Here is a 6,010-nt window from a genome sequence, read left to right on the forward strand (position 1 = left end):
TCACCTGGCCACACCTCCGGGATCACTCAACAGCTCCGCCTCCTCGCCGCTGATTGGCCACCGGAACTGTAGCTCAGGAGAGGCACACAGGCGGCCAATCACCGGCGAGGAGGTGGAGCTTGGAGAGGAGGAGCCGAGCGGCAGCGCGCGTAGATCAAAGAAGATCGAGGGAGCTGCCGGAGCAAGTGAAGAGGAGAGCGGCCAGAGAAGGAAGACAGCTGACAGGTAAGTGCAAATTTTGCTGCTGCAGCCAGGTATGCTGCCTGTACATGGGTGAGGGAGAGAGAGAGCGAGCCCAGGCTGGAGCAGGGGTCAGCAAGGTAAGTATCATTGGTGTCAGTGGGAGGAATAGTGCCCCATCATTTGTGTCACTAATACCAACGATGGGGTACTATTCCTCCCCCCACTGACACCAACGATGGAGCACTATTCCTCCCCCCACTGACACCAACAATGGTGCACTATTCCTCCCCCCACTGACACCAAGAATGGGGCACTATTCCTCCCCCTGACCCCAATGATGGGGCACTATTCCCCCCTCCACCACACTGACATCAATGATGGGGCACTATTCCTCCCACTGATACCAATGATGGGGCACTATTCCTCCCACTGACACCAATTATGGGGCACTATTCCTCCCACTGACACCAATTATGGGGCACTATTCCTCCCACTGATACCAATGATGGGGCACTATTCCTCCCACTGACACCAATGATGGGGCACTATTCCTCCAACTGACACCAATGATGGGGCACTATTCCTCCCACTGACACCAATGATGGAGCACTATTCCTGCCACTGAAACCAATGATGGGGCACTATTCCTCCCACTGACACCAATGATGGGGCACTATTCCTCCCACTGATACCAATGATGGAGCACTATTCACCCCACTGACACCAATGATGGAGCACTATTCCTCCCACTGATACCAATGATGGAGCACTATTCACCCCACTGACACCAATGATGGAGCACTATTCCTCCCACTGATACCAATGATGGGGCACTATTCCCCCCACTGACACCAATGATGGAGCACTATTCCTCCCACTGATACCAATGATGGGGCACTATTCCTCCCACTGACACCAATGATGGGGCACTATGCCCCCCTCCACCACACTGACATCAATGATGGGGCACTATTCCTCCCACTGACACCAATGATGGGGCACTATTCCTCCCACTGACACCAATGATGGGGCACTATTCCTCCCACTGATACCAATGATGGGGCACTATTCCTCCCACTGACACCAATGATGGGGCACTATTCCTCCCACTGACACCAATGATGGGGCACTATTCCTCCCACTGACACCAATGATGGGGCACTATTCCTCCCACTGACACCAATGATGGGGCACTATTCCTCCCACTGACACCAATGATGGGGCACTATTCCTCCCACTGACACCAATGATGGGGCACTATTCCTCCCACTGACACCAATGATGGGGCACTATTCCTCCCACTGACACCAATGATGGAGCACTATTCCTCCCACTGACACCAATGATGGGGCACTATTCCTCCCACTGATACCAATGATGGGGCACTATTCCTCCCACTGATACCAATGATGGAGCACTATTCCTCCGACTGACACCAATGATGGGGCACTATTCCTCCCACTGACACCAATGATGGGGCACTATTCCTCTCACTGACACCAATGATGGGGCACTATTCCTCCCACTGATACCAATGATGGAGCACTATTCCTCCCACTGATACCAATGATGGGGCACTATTCCTCCCACTGACACCAATGATGGGGCACTATGCCCCCCTCCACCACACTGACATCAATGATGGGGCACTATTCCTCCCACTGACACCAATGATGGGGCACTATTCCTCCCACTGACACCAATGATGGGGCACTATTCCTCCCACTGATACCAATGATGGGGCACTATTCCTCCCACTGACACCAATGATGGGGCACTATTCCTCCCACTGACACCAATGATGGGGCACTATTCCCCCCACTGACACCAATGATGGGGCACTATTCCTCCCACTGATACCAATGATGGGGCACTATTCCTCCCACTGACACCAATGATGTGGCACTAGTCCTCCCACTGCAAAATTACAGTTATGAAGTAGCAACGAAAATAATTTTATGGTTGGGGGTCACCACAACATGAGGAACTGTATTAAGGGGTCGCGGCATTATAAAGGTTGAGAACCACTGCGCTAAAAGGTTTGCTCAGTGCTGTGCATTATAGTGGGGGACAGAACATGAGACAATACAGTAACAAAACAAAACACGAGGGATTCAAGGGCCCTGCTCTTTCGAGCTTACAATCTAGGAGGGAGGGGATAGTGGTACAGGAGGAATATTATATTAGGAGTCCAAACAGACCCCTGACATCTCACCTTTGAGACAGAGAAAGAAGATTGAGGACACATCCCTCAATCTCCCTCTCTGCAGTCTCAGCTGCACAGAATGAATGGACAGGAATAGCTCTGTACAGAGCTTCCCATTCATTCATAAACTGAAGCATAATAAACACTCTTTACTATGTCTTAGTTATGAATGGATAAAGTCAGTGATTGGTACTGGTTCCTCTATATGCTGCCCGTGACCCCTCCTATCCAGGAGGCCCTGGCAAACCAGGCAAATGCTGTGGTTTTATTACCCCTAACTGCACCCCCTCTCCCACAACCACTCCCCCTTATGCTACAAAGGCGATGGAGGTGTGCACATGCTGCTTAGCCTCACAACGTGGTAAAAAAATTTCCCCCCCCATGCAGTACCATATTCCACATCTGACATATTCAACTAAATGGAGCCGCACTGCAACCACCCAGCAACAATGCATGCAGTTGTGGCATGGTGACACTAGTTCTTACAAGTTAAAACAGATAGTTTCAGACAGTGAATCACTTTTCAGAGGACACCATTTGTGTAGCTGGGCCATTCATATATGCATCTACAGTCAATATATATGTGTGAAACCACATATTCCAGTTGTGCATTACATGCAATTTTGTGTTCATCATCCATCTCTATGGATCTGCCTAAGGAACCACAGTGCACAAAATATCCTGCATCTCCTAGTTTTGTGTTTTTGAAAAAAAATTGTAGCACATAAGCCGGCCATAGATAGTTAGAAACTCAGCCAGTTTAGTAGGGACTGGCTGAGATTCAATCCATCTATGGGCAGGCTGATGGTACCCAAGTTGATCCATCGAGCAACTTGGGTACAACCAGCATGTTGGATTTCTAGCAGGCGATTATTGCCCATGGCATCCCCGTTAAGAGAACACTATAGATCCTCAGGAGGGATTCACTGACTGTGTTGATGGGGGAATAGAGCAATTTTCTGCCATAGCTTTGATCTAGCTTCATAGGCGTGAGTGAGATCTCACCTTAGAATGCACTGTCATCCAGTAATGTATATACAGTTAGCACAGTTGCTTAGTAGTTAGCCCTTTGGTCTTGCAGCCCTGGGATCCTCAGTTTGAATCCCAATCTGGATGCTATCTGCTTGGAGTTTGCTTTAATTAGATTCCTTGGATACTCTGATTTTCTCTCATACTGCAAAGACATGTTGAAAGGTAATTTGCTCCTGTATAAATTGGCCCTAGTATGTGTATGTATGGAGAGGTGTCCCTAGGTTAGGTGTCACCCGGTGCAGTAACACTTGGTGACACCCCCTCTGACGATCCCCGCAGAATGGATCGGATCTGCAGATTGAGCATAATGGATCGGACTCCGATCCATTATGCTCAATCTGCAGATCCGATTCATCCTGCGGGGATCATCAGCTTTCTTTACAACTTACCTTTTCTTGGAGCGTTTCCGGTGTCACCCCATATAGGTTGCATGCCGATGAGGATCGTTGGCATGCAACCTATACGGGGTGACAATGGACCCGCTCCAAGAAAAGGTAAGTTGTAAAGAAAGCCGACGATCGTTGGCTTGCTTTATATCTTATCTTTTTGTGGAGCGGGTCCGGTGTCACCCCATGCGGTCGGTGTCACCCCGTGCGGACCGCACCCCACGCACCTGCCTCGGGATGCCACTGTATGTAAGAATGTGAGATAGGAAACTTAGATTGTAAGTTTCTTTGGTGCAGGGACTGATGTGAATGTGTAGCAAGTAAAGTGCTAAATAAACTGGGCAGCACAGTGGCTAAATGGTTAGCACTTCCGCCTGGCAGTACTAGGGTCATTGGTTTGAATCCCAGCCATGGCACCACCTGCCTGGAGTTTGCATGTTCTCCCTGTGCCTGTGTGGGTTTCCTCTGGGTACTCCAGTTTCCTCCCACACTCCAAAGACATACTTTTTTTTTTTTTTTTTTTTTTTTAACGTGCAACTATAACAAAAAAACCCGTAAGTGTTCACAAAAAATGTGCAAGTGCAAAACACCACACGAAAAAGTGCACTTAGGGGTGTGTTTGTCCTACCCCCGGAAGGGTTGGACCGTTCACCCGATCCCCCGGGGCACGAAGCTCCTGACAGGGACAAGGTTCCCATTTGGTCCTCCTGGCCAAAAGGCCTGGTGGACCACCGTTCCTTATGCCCAGCCGAAGCCGGACATCCAGTACTAGGCAAGGGGGTTCTCCCGAAGAGAAAACCCCCTAGGGATCAGGGGAGGAAGGAACCATAGGGCCACACATCCTCCCCCTAGACTTCAGGTAAGGCCCGAGGACCCACACCCTCCATCCGTGAAAAACACACACATAAGAACAGAAAAAGTGACAAAACGTGGGAGTGGTTAAATTAAATAAAATAAATAAATAAATAAATAAAAAATAAAAAAGTGGTACCGTGCCAAATAGTGCACAGACCAGGCCCTGAGGCCTGTAGCAAAAATTGCCCCGGACTTAGCCAAAAGACCTGGTCCTTAGGGCGCTGTGCAAAAAGAAGTGAAAAACAGTGGCCATGTGTCATCTTCACACCGTGGGGTCCCACACCCAAGTGTTACTAGTGACACCCCTGAGAGCGTCTTCCCCAGGGGGCACTGAGTTTGCGGACTTTTTGCGTCCCCAGCCCCAGGCCAGACCAAGGTAGATCCGTCCAAATCAGGAGGTACTGGGTCTTTCCAGCTTTCCCAGAGGAATTACTCCCAAGGTCCCAGAGCGTATCGTGGCGCCCCCTGGTTTCTGTCCCTCCGGTCCAGCCTTCCGGACCCCCATCATACCAGTGAGGGTACTATACAACAACCATCCCCGCAAAGCTAGAATGGTCGGGAGCACCCCCACTGGACACTGATAAGAACAGATACTACACTTGATCTTAGCCAAAAGGCCGAGAAGCCAAAGACATACTGGTAGGTTAACTGGATCCTGTCTAAATTGGCCCTAGTATGTGAATGTATGAATGTAAGTTAGGAACCTTAGATTGTACGCTCCTTGAGGGTTAGGGACTGATGTGAATGTATAATATATATGTAAAGCGCTGCATAAATTGACGGCGCTATATAAGTACCTGAAATAAATAAATTGTCAACACTATATAAATACCTGTAATAAATATGTTTTACAGCAGGAAAGCAAACGTGTGACTGGAGCCACATGGAATAGGTAGAATGATAACTGGTGAATGGCTTACAGTAGACTCCTTCTGTAGATCTATTGGAAGTAATTGTTTCTAGTATTTTCTATAGGCTATTTACTAACCTTCACCACTGTTTCCACAGCTGAGAATGAGCCAGTAAATATTGACTGACACAAGCAGCATGTCCCATCCATTCCCAGATATTTAACAAGCAATTCACAATTAGGCACTCTGTTAATAGGCCTAAATAAATAGGAATTGATGTAAAAACAAACATCGTTTAGCTGCATGCTACACATTTCTCGTTGGGGAAGGTTAATATATTACAGCACGGCTCAATGCTTACTGGGCCTTGAGCATCGAAATCTCTAAAATGTATGGCTTCGTCCAGGGGTGGTTGACGCTGTCGGATTTAGAGCCAGGAGTTAGCCACCTCTGTTCAGGGACTTTAAAGTGCACCTGTCCTTTTGGAGAAAAATAAG

At 48.5% G+C, this 6,010-nt stretch overlaps 1 pseudogene; it reads right to left on the reverse strand.

Moving 5' to 3' along the window:
• Positions 1-5,175: 5,175 nt before the first annotated feature.
• LOC149467208 (U2 spliceosomal RNA) lies at positions 5,176-5,291 on the reverse strand (annotated as a pseudogene).
• Between the last annotated feature and the right edge of the window lie 719 nt (positions 5,292-6,010).

This window comes from Staurois parvus, unplaced genomic scaffold, assembly GCF_062004578.1.
Source record: "Staurois parvus isolate SC_StPar_1 unplaced genomic scaffold, SC_StPar_1.0 ptg000118l, whole genome shotgun sequence".
In the NCBI taxonomy this organism is placed as follows: domain Eukaryota; kingdom Metazoa; phylum Chordata; class Amphibia; order Anura; family Ranidae; genus Staurois; species Staurois parvus.